The sequence below is a fragment of the Pongo pygmaeus genome, chromosome 4 (genome assembly GCF_028885625.2).
Source record: "Pongo pygmaeus isolate AG05252 chromosome 4, NHGRI_mPonPyg2-v2.0_pri, whole genome shotgun sequence".
Taxonomy (NCBI): Eukaryota; Metazoa; Chordata; class Mammalia; order Primates; family Hominidae; genus Pongo; species Pongo pygmaeus.
The window spans coordinates 166,351,292-166,366,271 of NC_072377.2; the positions used below are offsets into that span (position 1 = coordinate 166,351,292).

The 14,980-nt window shown below is 37.4% G+C and overlaps 1 protein-coding gene across 3 annotated transcripts in view; it reads right to left on the reverse strand.

The window, feature by feature from the left end:
• Nucleotides 1–14,980, reverse strand: part of GABRB2 (gamma-aminobutyric acid type A receptor subunit beta2) — a 259,173-nt gene that overhangs the window by 137,205 nt on the left and 106,988 nt on the right. The gene's annotated exons all lie outside the window — the stretch shown is intronic.

A 14,980-nucleotide genomic window follows, 5' to 3' on the forward strand; every position in this document is an offset into this window, starting at 1 on the left:
CTTGCTATGTAGACGAGCTGCTAATACGCAAAAGGTCCTTTTGAACTTTGGACAAAAATGTATTCAGAATTGAGTGGAAGCAGAACCCTGAGACTCTCCCCAAAAAGCAATAAGCATAATTTTCTTCTAACTTGTGGAAATCATTTCATTCCTTCAGAAGCTTTTAATTACTTAGAGGAGTTCTAAAGGGTCGACTGGGGGAGGATGGTACATGCAAATCAGGGCAACCAAAACTGAAACTGAGAGAACCTTTTATAATTGAAGACAGATTAAAATAAAAATCATGTAGAAGACAAATCAGGAAAAAAAAATGTACTTCACTGAAAATTCCCTCTCAAAACACACATCTGTAATGCAGGGTTGTTTAAAAACACAAGATGAAATGAAGAAAAACATCCCCTTGTACCCAAATGATGGCATATTTAGTAAGAAGCTCAGTTGACTAAATAAAGAATTAAAGCAGAATGAAATGAATCATAATAAAAAGAAACTGGGGCTCATTTTAAAGAAGGATTTCAAAGAAACAAAAAGACTCAGAAGAAAAGGGTATAAATACTCATGTTGGAAATTACACACGATTTACAATAAAAAGCACTAACAATATTATAACACATTGGCAAAAAAGCAAGGATGAAAGCAATCACACTTGATCCCTGGATGAAAAAAAGAAAATTGATAACAGGAGCTATTAGAAAATAAGATGTGTATGACACCACTGTCATATGAACAATTTCATTTCATACAAGCTGGAAGATGGGAACAGGGTTGAAAGAATGAGAGAATGGTCAACCAAGATAAAGCACAGCTGTGTTGTGACTATTTCCCAATAATTCCCCATCCTGGTCTCTGACTTTTTCCTATCTCTGTCTTCTGTTTCTCTTCCTCTTAAAAAATAAAGAGCAAAAAATATGGCAAAGGGCTTCACATTTCAGTGAAATGATACTGGATATTAAAATCTGAAAATTAATTGTTTAACTAATAGCTGAATGAACTCTGTTTGTCTAACTGGAGAAGGAGAAGACTAATAGATGTAATAACAGTCTCCATTTATATAGAGGGCTTTAGGGAGTGATGATCAGCTGTTCACATTTTGTTCAACAGACCAAACAGGAAGCTTTGACCATAAATTATAACATAAATGACTTGGAGGATTTAGGTTAAATGGAAAGATTACTTGGTGGATAGTGAGGACTGTAAAATAATCAAATAACTCTACTGAGTAGATGGTAGATTTTCCTTTCTGGAGATGAGGGGTAAAGAATAGGTTCACCTGTCAAGGGGATGGAGGCAGGGCCCACCAATGACTCATAATGGTCTCAGTGGGGTTCTGTACGTTCAGGTTCACCAAAGCAGCCTCTATCTTTAATTCCTGGGAACTGAAGCAAATGCCTAAATCCTTTGCAGCCTCAGCACAACTTTGTTAATTTGGTTTGTAATGAATTTTAGCTTAAAAAAACAGACAAAAACTTTAGGGATTGCTAAACGTAATTACATAACTAAAGAGTGCTAATACAGCCTAGAAATATTAAAGTATCTCAAAGCATGTTTAATGACAACAAGGGCTAGGTAAAGATATATTTCTGTCAGGTAATTATTAACAAAATGGTTTAGGAGTATTCTCAGAGCACTGGGATGCAACATTATAAGTTGGTTACAATTTTCATGCCCAGTGTTCACGGTAGTTAAGGCATTTGAGGTGGTGTAACACTATAACATTGCTAATGAGTAATTATTTCTAGAGCAATTATTTTTAAGTGATTAAGATGCACTGTACTGCTGTGACACAACTGATTTTACATTTACTTTCTCAATAGTCTCCTTGCCTTTCCCACTCCATCCCCTCTCCCCCTGCCCCATTCAAAAGCATATTAGACTCTGTTTTCCTGAGAGGAAAAAAAGACAGACTAATAATTACCAAATGCATGCCATCTCTTGAGAGAAATACAATGCATTAGGCTAGTGGCTCCTAAATCCTTTGTTTTGTTTTGTTTTTTGTAGTTGCAACTTTGAGGTTTACAACAGAATTTGACAGGATACATATAGACAGTAAAATGGTTACTATAGTGAAGCAAATTAACATATCTATCATCTCAGTTACGTGTGTGTGTGTGTGTGTGTGTGTGACAAGAGCAGCTGAAATCCACTTGACAAAAATTACTAACACAATTTTATTTCTAAAGTCTTCATGTAGAACATTAGCTTTCCAGACTGGTTCATCCTACATATTTGCTACTTTGTATCCTTTGACCTATATCTCCTCATTTCATCCCCTACACCCTGGGTAACCACTGTTTTATTCTCCACCATCAGGGAATTAAGGCAATTATAAGGATTTTGAATAGGATAATATATAAATTCAAAATCTAAAATGTGCAAGTTTATTATAATGTCGTCAATAAATTTCAAAAAGTCATTAAACTACTGAGTTGTAATACACCTGAATGACAATAAATGAATTAATCAATATTAATCTATTCATAGATAGCCTTCATTCAGCATGGTGCTTGCTAAAGCCTGTAGAAGGCATTGTATAAAATTGTTATGATGTGGTCTTTGACCTTAAGGACCTTAAAATCAAAGCTCAGATACAGGATAAGCTAATCTAGGAAGCTATTGCCTCTGCAACCTTGGATACGTTATTTAACCTACTTGAGACTCAATAATAACGAAAGCACAAAAACAATTAGGCCATCTACCTCTGAACATGGATATAAAGACTAAAACAATGCATAGAAACTGTTTGGCATGGAAAAAGCATTTCCACAAATTTGATCTACAAATGTAAAATAATTATATTTATTTTTATTTATGTTTATTATTATTAGGCATCACAAGGTAAGTACCAGTAATGTATGTTATAAGACCTGAAATTGGCCAGGCATGGTGGCTCACTCCTGTAATCCCAGCACTTTGGGAGGCTCAGGCGGGCAGATCACCTGAGGTCAGGAGTTCGAAACCAGTCTGGCCAATATGGTGAAACCCCGTCTCTACTAAAAATACAAAAATGAGCTGGGCATGGTGATGCACACCTGTAATCCCATCTACTTAGGAGGCTGAGGCAGGAGAATCGCTTGAACAAGGGGGCAGAAGTTGCGGTGAGCTGAGATAGCACCACTGCACTCCAGCCTGGGCGATAGAGCAAGACTCCGTCTCAAAAAAAAAAAAAAAAAAATTCCTGAAATAAGGAAAATGATTGGAAGCTGAGGCAGCCATTGCAGAGAAAATGAGCTAATGAGCTACAAGTTAGGTGATGAAAGACATACAAGATTTTGCTAGATACAGTGTTTTTAGCCTGGAGGGATAGCCAGTCAGCATGGAGTAACGTGAACACATGACCAGAACCAGGACATATTGGTAAGATGAATAGGTCAACTTGACTGGTAGGCAAATGTGTTGAGATTTAAACCTGGTGAAGGATGGATGAACGTAAACAATAGTTGACTTTAAATTCCAGGCTTACTAGTTTGTATTTTATCCATTGAAAACTTCAGAGCATAATTATGACATAATACACACAAATTGCTAATATTATAAGGGATTTAAGTCTAATCAAGAAGCCACAAACTCAGATGCATAGAGGGCAGGCTTATGACCTCTGCAGTATGAGGAGTAGGTTCAACATAAGACAAAAGGGAATGGTGGGGAATGTGGTGAACTACAGAAAACACTCCGTCTAGCTAAGGTATCAATTTCCCAGCTTTAGCTTATTGTTACCTGTGGGAAAGAAGGCCCAGTGTTCATGCTCTTTACATTTTTAAAAAGATAATTAGGAAGTCTAAATTTTAAAATGAAATGTCCTAATTTTAAAAGTACTGTGTTGGTCAAATAAAGTATTTATATGAACTGGTCTGTCCTGAGGGCTAATGTTAAGCAGCACTTGATAAAATCTGTAATTTGTAACGTGGTATAAAAGTCTCCGAGAAACTAAGTGATTCACCCTAATTGAAACAGAGAGTTAGTTAGAGGTTAGCAGTGGCAACTCTACCCAACACCAAACTAAAACTCACAGAAGGTTAAGGATTGATTCCAGTCAGTATGGAACTGTATGAGTACATGGCCACAGCCAGGATATCTATGAGGTTTCAGAACAACTTTCCTTTTACTAATACAGTACCTTTCTTTGAATTTTAGATTATTTTTTCATCACAGCCCTAAACAATGTAGCAGATGAACACAGGACAGAAAAAAATGTGAGTGTTAGCCCACTTTTCTTTGGTATCAGTTCAGTAGAGAGGAAAGAACATGCCTTGGGTAGCTACCCAGTCACTTAGACTTGGGGACAAACACCAGAGTTTACCATTTTCTAGTCTTATAACCCAAAGAGGTCAGTTTGCTTGTCTTTAAAATGGAAATAATGATGCCTAGCATATAGAGTTGCTGTCAGGATAGCATGGACTTGGATAGCTTGATAACATGCTATCATGACCATTTGAGTGACAGGGTCATGAAACTTGGTTTAAAAACATTGATTGAAGAAAGAAAGAGAAATATTGAGTTAAGGATCAGGAAAGGATGTTCTGATGTGAGTACTTATGTTCAAGCTCCCTGGGAAGTGTAATTTAAAGCTCAAACATGATAAAAGCCAATTAAATTACTATTAAACTACTCTCCCATTCACCTAATATTAGTAGGTGAAAATTTCATACTATGGTAAAGCAGAAGTAAGAATAGGTTATGCATGGTATTGTTAACACAAATTGCTTTTATAATTCATTACAAGATAGAAGACTTGTGAGTTTAAGGCAATTTTCACAGTTCAGGAAAAAAAGCAAGATTTGTAATAGAACAGGGAAGTTCTCCTGGATTTACAATTGTGTCTCCAAAAAAACAGAATTATCCTTTTGAAAAAGAGAAGGGATAACATTTGGAATCAGGCTTGGAAATAAATCTGGACCTGGCATTTCCAGCTCTGTGACACTGGTATTTTATTAATTCCTCTAACTCTGTTTCCTTTTCTATAAAACTTAGATGAAAATGCCTGTTTTATTTCAGTGCCTGTGATAATTCAAACAAGAGGATATATATGAAGTGCTTAGAACAATCATTTGCAAATTATTGCTCAATATATGCTAAGCACTCTTATCATCATGATTACAATCTAGTCTAATACTCTGAGTGAGGCCAGGGGAAGCACGGTAGAACATTTTCTACCATGACAAGAAAGACAAGAAAGAATGAAGCAAGAAAAATATCATTGTAAGCGATAGCAATTAATGCTTTTGAGACATATATGCATGTATGATGATGTTTTCTATTAAAAGTATACAACTTATAACAGGTCAAATTCATGTTTATGCCTGTACATAACTGGGAAGAATGCTCTTCCAAACAGTAGCCTCCATAACAATAAGTAACACGTTAAATATACCTTTTGTTTCATCACAACAACTAGTATTTGACAAAAAGCAGGTAAAGCGCCCAAGAATATAAAGCAGTTTCTAGATTTCTCCTGCACAGTCTTTATACTTATTTCTCTAAAACTGATTTTTCTTTAAAGAAGAGATGCAAACCACACAGACAGATATACCACTTACATACTTAGATTCATTTGAAAATAAACATCTAAGATTAGTACCTTCCTAAGGTGGATATTAATCAATTTTCTTAATTCTGGATAACATGGTTTTATATTCAATGCATAATTACTGTAAGATTTAAGTAGATATTGAACTGGTAGCGTTTATAAGACAAGTATTCATATGAAATGTTCAATAAAAGTTTTCAGAGTACTTTGAAGAACTAGGCCATGTGCAACAAGTTATATAGAGCAGAGTTATATACAGAATAGTTATACAGAGAATAATACAATGTATAGGACAAATTACTGGACCACAGGGTGCATTTAATCAACAACTTACTTCAATTGGTTAGCACATTGCTTTAAAAATGTGAGCCCAAATGCCTTTCAGAAGAATGTGGTTTCTCCAGTTTCTCTCAGTCTCCATCCTTTGCATCACACCAGATTCTCCTTACTTTGTAATATAACAAGCCCCAGTGGGTATCTGAGTTTGCAACCCTGCTCACAAGATACTTGGTCTGCCTCATAGCAGGTATCAGCAGTCCAAGGGCAGAATCCTAACAAGGTTTTGAATGAATTAGTCTGATTCTTGCTTTTTATCATATCAACATATAAAAGTGTTTTGGAATTCAGCTAGCACAATTTCTACTGTGAGCTCCCTCCATTTTTGAGGGAAATAAACTCATTTCCAAGTCAAATGGATAGATTTATGAGTTATCAGTGCAAAGGACAATCAAATTAGGTAAATAGCAGCGTCTTTAAGAGATCTCAAAGAGATAGTAAGCAGGTACTCTAAAATTCTGGGAGTCATGCACATGCTCTCCAGAGTCTAATTTAGCAATATGTCAATGAATTATAAACAGGTGCATGCTTTTTAACTTTTATTGAAATAAAACAGTTTAAAACTTTTTATTGAATTATATGTCTGGAAAAGGGCTCAATGTATAAGCATATAACTAGATGAGTGTAGGGCCCAGAATTGAGTGAAAGCACCCAGATGAAGATGAGTTATTATTTCCAGCACCCCAGAGTCCTCCCCGTGGGCTCCCCAGAAACTGCTGTTCCCCGAGAGTCACCACACCGCTGACTGTCACAAACTTAGACTGGCTTTGCCTGTTTTTGTACTTTATATAAAAGGAATATTAATGTATGCTCCATTTTGTGTCTGGCTGTTTTTGTTTAATATAACCTTTGAGATTCATCTTGTACTTTATGGGGATGAGGAGATCACGTGTTTACATAGTAGACTCACATTACATTATGTGCCAAGGGCTTTGACAGTGTGCTCACAGGGATGCATGCCAATATGTATGCTCTTCAATTTGTGAGCAATTTGGAGGGATGATGCACAGTAGAGATAAAAAAAAATCATAGATATAAGCTGTAACAGGTATTATGTGTTAAGAAGCACTCCAGAAAAAAATCCAATATTTCTTTATCTATAGATATATACATTGAGAAACATGTATATATCTATAGATAAACATCCAAGGTATTAAACAAAATCACTTTTACTAATTTATACAGTAATTCCAGTAATTCTTTGACAGTAATTTCTTTGACCTCTGGCCATACGAAAAGAGAATTATGGCTACGTGTGATGGCTCATGCTTGTAATCCCAGCACTTTGGGAGACTGAGGCGGGCAGACTGCCTGAGCCCAGGAGTTTGAGACAAGCCTGGGCAACATGGCAAAACCCCATCTCTACTAAAAATACAAAAAAAAAAAAAAAAAAAAAAATTAGTCGGGCAAGGTGGTGCTTGCCTGTAGTCCCAGCTACCCGAGAGACTTAGGTGGGAAGATCCCTTGGGCTGGGGATGTTGAGGCTGCAGTGAGCTGTGATCCTGTCACTGCACTCCAGCCTGGGCAATGGAGTGATACCCTGGCTCCAAAAAATAAAAATAAAAAAAAGAAAAAGAAATATAAAACAGAATTATGCTTATTATTTTTATGAATTACCCTCTTCTCATCAATTCTTGATTACTTACCATATAAACATTCATTCAACTTTATTAAAATTGTCCCTAAAAATACATTATCAATTTATTTACAGGTTCTTTCCTATTGGAAGAACCCTGCAGGATGATTCTCTGTTAATATTCAAATATTGAAAAATAATTTATAAAGCAATTATTTTCTTATATGTTTCTATGAAAGTATCATTCATCTATTTGTCAATCCTTTACAAAAAAGAGTTAAACTTCTTAGAAAATGTTATAGATCTCCTTAAAACATGCTAAATCTCTGTCTCGATGCTTGATATTTATTTATCATGATGAGAACGTTACTGAAATGTCTCATTATCTTTCCCTACGTATTCGAATTTTAGTGTAATATTTTCAAAGAAAAAGCACCGTGGAAGGATTTCTAAATATTAAAATAATGTATTGTGGATTTAGAGAGAATGTGCACCCAGGTATCACTCTGATGTAAACCTCAGGGCTAAATTCAGCTCATGAACTGAGAAAATTTTAATATTATATGGTTTACATTTATTATTCTGTCAAGTGACACTTTGTAACCACCAGTTCAAAAAATTTTCATTGCAATAATAAATGCTATTTATCTGTAGTCAAGACCTAAGAACTCAAAAATTCTAAATTGATTTCTAGGTTATCAAAAAGACAAGTAAATGCAAATTTGATCATGTACTCTCTGATTAAAATTATCAGTGACATCCCTTCCCCTAAAGATAAAGTCCAAGCTCTTAAAAGTTACTAACAAAAGACTCTTCTTCCCTCTCTAACCTCTCTCATTTCTCATAGTTCCCCAGCTCATAGCCCATGTTCCAGCCTATCTCAAATTCTTTTACTTACCTTTCTTCCTTTACTTTCATTCATCACATGTGCTGTTCCCTCTACCTGGAATCTCCTTCCCTCTGCTCTTCTTCACACTCTACTTTATCTGGGTAACCCTAAGTCTTTAAGTTGTCCCCTATGTCTCAGTGTACTTGTCACCCCCTCCCCATCACCCCATAAGCATACACCAAACAGATTACTTAGAAAATTATTTATTTTTACACTTTCTCATCTGATGGGACCTACGTGCCCTAAGTAGCTAGGTATCCTGGAGGCAAATAAGCTATTATAACTATTTTACAAATGAGGCCACAGTGGCCAATGAAATCAGATAATTTTGCAGGAGGGAACTAGAAATCTGGATATCAGCCCACTATATCCAGAGTAGCGCAAAGTTCTCTCCGTATTGCAACTCTGGTTTGATGAACAAGCATGTCCCATTCTCAGCTGGGTCAGAAGTCAGGTTACTATCATTATCACAATGCAGTGTTATACAGAGATGTCTGTGTTTCAAAAGCCTTAAAATGTTCATACACATTGACCCAGGAATATGGGTCTAGTTATTATTATAGAATTTTTCTCTCTTCTTAAAAATAGCACTTTATTTTCCTTATGAAAATTATACAAGTTTTGAAAAATCTAGTCAATACTAAAAATTATAATCAAAAAATGGAAAATCAACTAGAAGGTGTCAATGACAGCATTAAAACAGTAAAAGTTGGAATGCACTTAAATATTACAAAGCAGATTTTTGGCCAAATACAGAATTACACACAAATATGGTAGATTATGTAGCCTTCAAGATAAAACTGCAGAAAAAGGAATAAATATTCACCACATAATAAGTGAATAAAGCAAATTATTAAATGGACATATAATCACAATTTTCTGTGAAAATAAAAAACATTTATTCAAAGAATATAGAAGGAAATTCTGCCTAACCTGTTAGTGATGAGTATTTCTAAAGGTACAATTATAGGGTACTTTTTTCTAACATTTAACATTTTAAAATTATTTACATTCCAAATTTTCTAGGATGAACATGTGTTATTTAGGTAACCAGAAAAGAAACTCTTACTGTTATTAAAAGGAGGTGAGAGGGAAGAAGGCGGGAAAGAGAGAAAAATACAATTTTTGAATAAGTTAGTACAGGATGGTGGCAGAGGGCCCAATAATGGCATCCATTGCCTCTTATTTCTACAAGCACATAATTTTACACGAATGTCAACAATTTATGTTGCAAACCTTAGCAGCCCATCTAGCCTATAGATGTGGTAGACGTGGAACAGTAATATCCTAAGTTGAATAAATATATCAGCAAAACTTCTTGCCTACAACATATGTGGCTTGAATTTAAATTTATAGATTTTATTTTCTTTAACATAGGAGCTATAACTAATAAAGCTAATCATTCACACATTATGTATCTTCCAATATAAAGAGGATGTTTTTGTCAATTATAATATCATGATTTCATAGAAGGATAAAGGTAAGAGGGGCAATACAGAGTAACTGTTATAATTTCAGGGGTCAAAGAGACTTGGATCCAATATTTAGCTCTACCGTTGCCCTCTGTGTGACTTTAGGAACATTGCTTAATCTTTCTGAGATTCACTTTCCTCATGTGTAAAAATAGCCACCTCTTGGATTGAAAAGCTTGTAAAATATTTAATATGGTGCCTGGCAGAAAATAACTACTCAATAAACATGAATTAAAACAAATGATTGGAGGTTGAGTGCAGTGGCTCACGCTTGCAATCCCAGCACTTTGGGAAGCCAAGGCGGGTGGATTACGAGGTCAGTAGGTCGAGACCAGCGTGGTCAGCATAGTGAAACCCCATCTCTACTAAAAATACAAAAAAATTATCTGGGTATGGTGGCGCACATCTGTAATCCCAGCTACTAGGCAGGCTGAGGCAGCAGAATTGCTTGAACTTGGGAGGCGGAGGTTGCAGTGAGCCAGGATCTCACCACTGCACTCCAGCCTGGGTGACAGAGCAAGATACTGTCAAAAAAAAAAAAAAAAAAAGACAACGATTGAGGGAGGTGGAGCAAGAGCAAGATGGCAGAATAGAGAGCTCTACTGATTGTTCCCCTCCCAAGGACACCAAGTTAACAACTATCTACACAGAAAAATACACTTTCATAAGAACTAAATATCAAGTGAGCATTCATAGTACCTGTTTTTAACTTCATATTGCTGAAAGAGGCACAGAAGAGATGGAAAAAAGAGTTCGAATTGCTAGCGCCACCCCCTCCCCACCCCTAGCCGTCTTAGAGTAGTGCTGAGAGCATCTCTGGTTGCTGGGGGAGGGAGAACACAGCAATTTTGAGGCACCGAATTCAGTGCTGTCCTGTTAGAATAGAAAGGAAAACCAGAGCAAACTCAGCTGATACTTGCCCACAGAGGAAGCATTTAAACCAGCCCTAGCCAGAGAGGAATCACGGATCCCAGCAGTCCAAACTTGAGTTCCCATGAACCTTGCTCTCAAGGGCTACAGTACTCTGAGTCTCCAAGTAAACTTGAGAGGCGGTCTAGGCCATAAGGACTGCAACTATTTTGTGAGTCCTAGGGCGGATTTAGGCCCAGAGACAGTGGACTGAGAGAGGGTATGTGACATACTGAGATAGCAGCTGGGACAGTCAGTGGAGTGTTGGCATCACCATCCCTCCACCCAATCCCAGGCTGCATAGCTTGTGGTTCCAAAAGAGACCCCTTCCTTCTGCTTGAGGAGAGGAGAGGAAGGAGGTGGGAGGGCTTGGTCTTATATCTTGAATACCAGCCCAGCCACAGCAGGATAGGCCAGTGGTCAGAGTTATGAGGCCCCCATTTCAAGCACTAGCTCCCAGACAACATATCTAGACACATCCTGGGCCAGAAGGGAATACCTCGCCTTGAAGGAAAAGACCTAGTCCTGGCAGCATTCATCACTTGCTAACTGAAGACCCGTTGGGCCCTGACTAACCAGCAGTGATACCGAGGTACTACACTGAGGACCTTGGGTTATCCTTTGAATCTTGCTGGCGTCAGGTAACAGCATACCCACAGGGGAGCAGAGCACCAAGTGGGCTCTTGGGGCCCCCTATTCCAGGACCCGACACTTGGACAGCATTTCTGGACATGCCCTGGGCCAGAGGGGAGTCCACTACCCTGAAGGTTGAGTCCCAGGCCAGGCAGCATTCACCACAAGCTGACTTAAGAGAACCTGGACCTTAGGAGAACAATGACAATAGTCTGGCATAGCCTGGGGTGGTGTGGGTAAGGGTGAGGCTATTCTGCCATTGGATAAGGGGAGGGAAGGGTAGGAAAGACTGTGTCTTACGGTATGAGTGATAGCTCAGCTGCAACACAACAGAACACCAGGTAGACTTCTAAGGCTTTTGGCTCCAGTCCCTGAGTACTGCAAGGCACTTCTGGACCCACCTGGGGCCTGGGGGCCTTGCTGCCCTGAAGGGAAGGATGCAGGCCCAGCTGGCTTTGCCACTTGCTGATTGTAGAGGGTTAGGGCCTTGAATGAACCAAGGCAGTAGCCAGGGAGTGGCTACAGCAGGCCTTGGCCAAGACCCAGCGTTGTCCTGGCTTTAGGTTTGACCTAACACAGTCATAGTGGTGGTGGCAACAGGGGGGCTTGTATCACTGCACCCCCAGCTTGAGGTGCGAAGAACAGAGAAAGAGACTTTGTATGTTTGGGAGAAAGTAAGGGAAGAGAACAAGACTGTGCCTGGTAATCCAGAGAATTCTCATGAGTCTGGTCTAAGACGATCAAGGTGGTACCTTTATGAGTCTGCAAGAACCACATCATTACTGGACTTGAGGTGCTCCCTCAAACACATACAGCTTGGATCACAACATGCAAATCATTTCAAACATCTGGAAAGCCTCCCCAAGAGAGACAGCTACAAATAAGTCCAGACACTGAAGACCACAATACACAGCTAACTCCTCAATGTCCAGATGCCAAAGAACATCTATTGGCATGAACACCATCCAGGAAAACATGACCTCACTAAATGAATGAAATAAAGCACCAGACACCAATCCTGTAGAAAGAGAGATGTGTGACCTTTCAGACACAGAATTCAAAATAGCTGTGTTGAGGAAACTCAAAGAAATTCAAGATAACACAGAGAAGAAATTCAGAACTCTATCAGATGAATTTAACAAAGAGATCAAAATAATGAAAAAAAGTATCAAGCAAAAATTGAGTGGAAGAATACAATTGGCATACCAAAGGATGCATCAGGGTCCCCTAATAGCAGAATGGATCAAGCAGAAGAAGAAATTAGTGAGCTTGAAAACAGGCTCTTTGAAAATACACAGTCAGAGGGGACAAAAGAAAAAAGAATGGAACACACTGACATATGCCTACAGGATCTTGCAAACAGCCTAAAAAGGGCAAATCTAAGAGTTATTGGCCTTAAAGAGGAGGTAGAGAGATAGGAAGAGAAAGTTTATTCAAAGTGATAATAATAGAGAACTTCCCAAACCTGGAGAAAGATAACATCCAAGTACAAGAAGGTTATAGAACACTAAGCAGATTTAACCCAAAGAAGGCTAATTGAAACCTAGAGAAAGATAACATCCAAGTACAAGAAGGTTATAGAACACAAAGCAGATTTAACCCAAAGAAGGCTAATTCAAAGCATTTAATAATCAAATTCTCAAAGGTCAAGGATAAATAAACAATCCTAAAAGCATCAAGAGAAAAACAAACAAATAACAATGACACTCCAATATGTCTGGTAGCAGACTTTTCAGTGGAAACCTTACAGGCCAAGAGACAGTGGCATGACATATTTAAAGTGCTGAAAGAAAATAACTTTTAGCCTAAAATTGTGTATCCAATGACAATATCTCTTAAACATGAAGGAGAAATAAAGACTTTCTCAGATGAACAAAAACTGAAGGACTTCATCAATTCCAGCCCTGTCTTACAAGAAATGTTATAAGGAGTACTTCCCTCAGAAAAAAGGCCAATAATTGAGCAATAAATAATCACCTCAAGGTAAAAAAAAAACTCACTGATAATAGAAAGTACAAAGAAAAACACAGAATATTATAACAATGTAACTGGGGTGTGTAAGCTACTCTTTTCCTAAGTAGAAAGGCTAAATGATGAATCAATAAAAAATAATAACTACAACTTTTCAAGACATAGTCAGTACAATAAGATATAAATAGAAAAAACAAAAAGCTTAAAAGTAGGGGGACGAAGTTAAAGAGTAGAATTTTTATTAGTTTTCTTTTTGCTTGTCTGCTTGTATGCTTATGCAAATATTGTTTGTTATCAGGTTAAAATAATGGGTTATATGATGAGAATACATGGACATGTGGTGGGGAACAACACACATGACAGCCTGCCATTGGTGGGGGTAGGGGGAGGGAGGGCATAAGGAAGAATAGCTAATGGATGCTGGGCTTAATACCTAGGTGATGGGTTGATCTGTACAGCAAACCACAATAGCACATGTTTACCTATATAACAAACCTGCACATCTAGCACATGTACTCCAGAACTTAAAAGTTGCAGAGAAAAACAAAATAAAGACAATCACATAAAAATGGGTTATAAAATACTATTTGCAAGCCTCATGGTAACCTCAAACCAAAAAAAAAAAAAAAAAACACCACATACCACATATACACAAAAAATAAAAAGCAAGAAACTAAATCATATCCAGAGAAAATCACCCTCACGAGAGGAAGACAGGAAGGAAAGAAAGAAGAGAATACCATAAGCAACCAGGAAATAAATAACAAAATGGTAGGAGTAAGTCTTTATTTATCAATAATGACATGAATGTAAATGGATTAAACTCTCCAATCAAAACACATTGCTGACTGAATGGATGAAAAAACAAGACTCATTGATCTGTTGCCTACAAGAAATACACTTCAACTATAAAGACACACATAGACTGAAAATAAATAAATGAAAGAAGGTATTCCATGCCAGTGGAAACCAAAACAGAGCAGTAGTAGCTATACTTATACCTGACAAAATATATTTCAACATCAAAACTACAGGAGACAAAGGTTATTATATAATGATAAAAGGCCAATTTAGCAAGAGGATATAATGATTGTAAATACATATGCACCCAACATTGGTGCACCCAGATACATAAGGCAAATATTATTAGAAGCAAACAGAGATATAGGCCCCAGTACAACAAAAGACCCAGAATAGCCAAAGTTATTCTAAGTTATTCTAAGCAAAAAGAACAAAACTGGAGGAATCACATTACTTGACTTCCAAATATACTACAGTACTCTAGTAACCAAACAGCATGGTACTGGCATAGAAACAGACACATAGGCAAATGGAGCAGAATAGAGGCCCCCGAAACAAATCCACACACCTACAGTGAACCCATTTTTGACAAAGGTGTCTATAACACATACTGGCAAAAAGACAATCTCTTCAATAACTGGTGCTGGTAAAACTGTATATGCGTAAGCAAAATACTAAACTAGACCCCTATGTATCACCATATACAAAAATAAAATCAAAGTGGACTAAAGACTTTAAGACTTCAAACTATGAAATTTCTACAAGAAAACATTGGGGAAGATCTCCAAGACATTGGTCTGGGCAAATATTTCGTGAGCAGTACCTGCAAGCATAGGCAACCAAAGCAAAAATAGACAACTGGGATCACA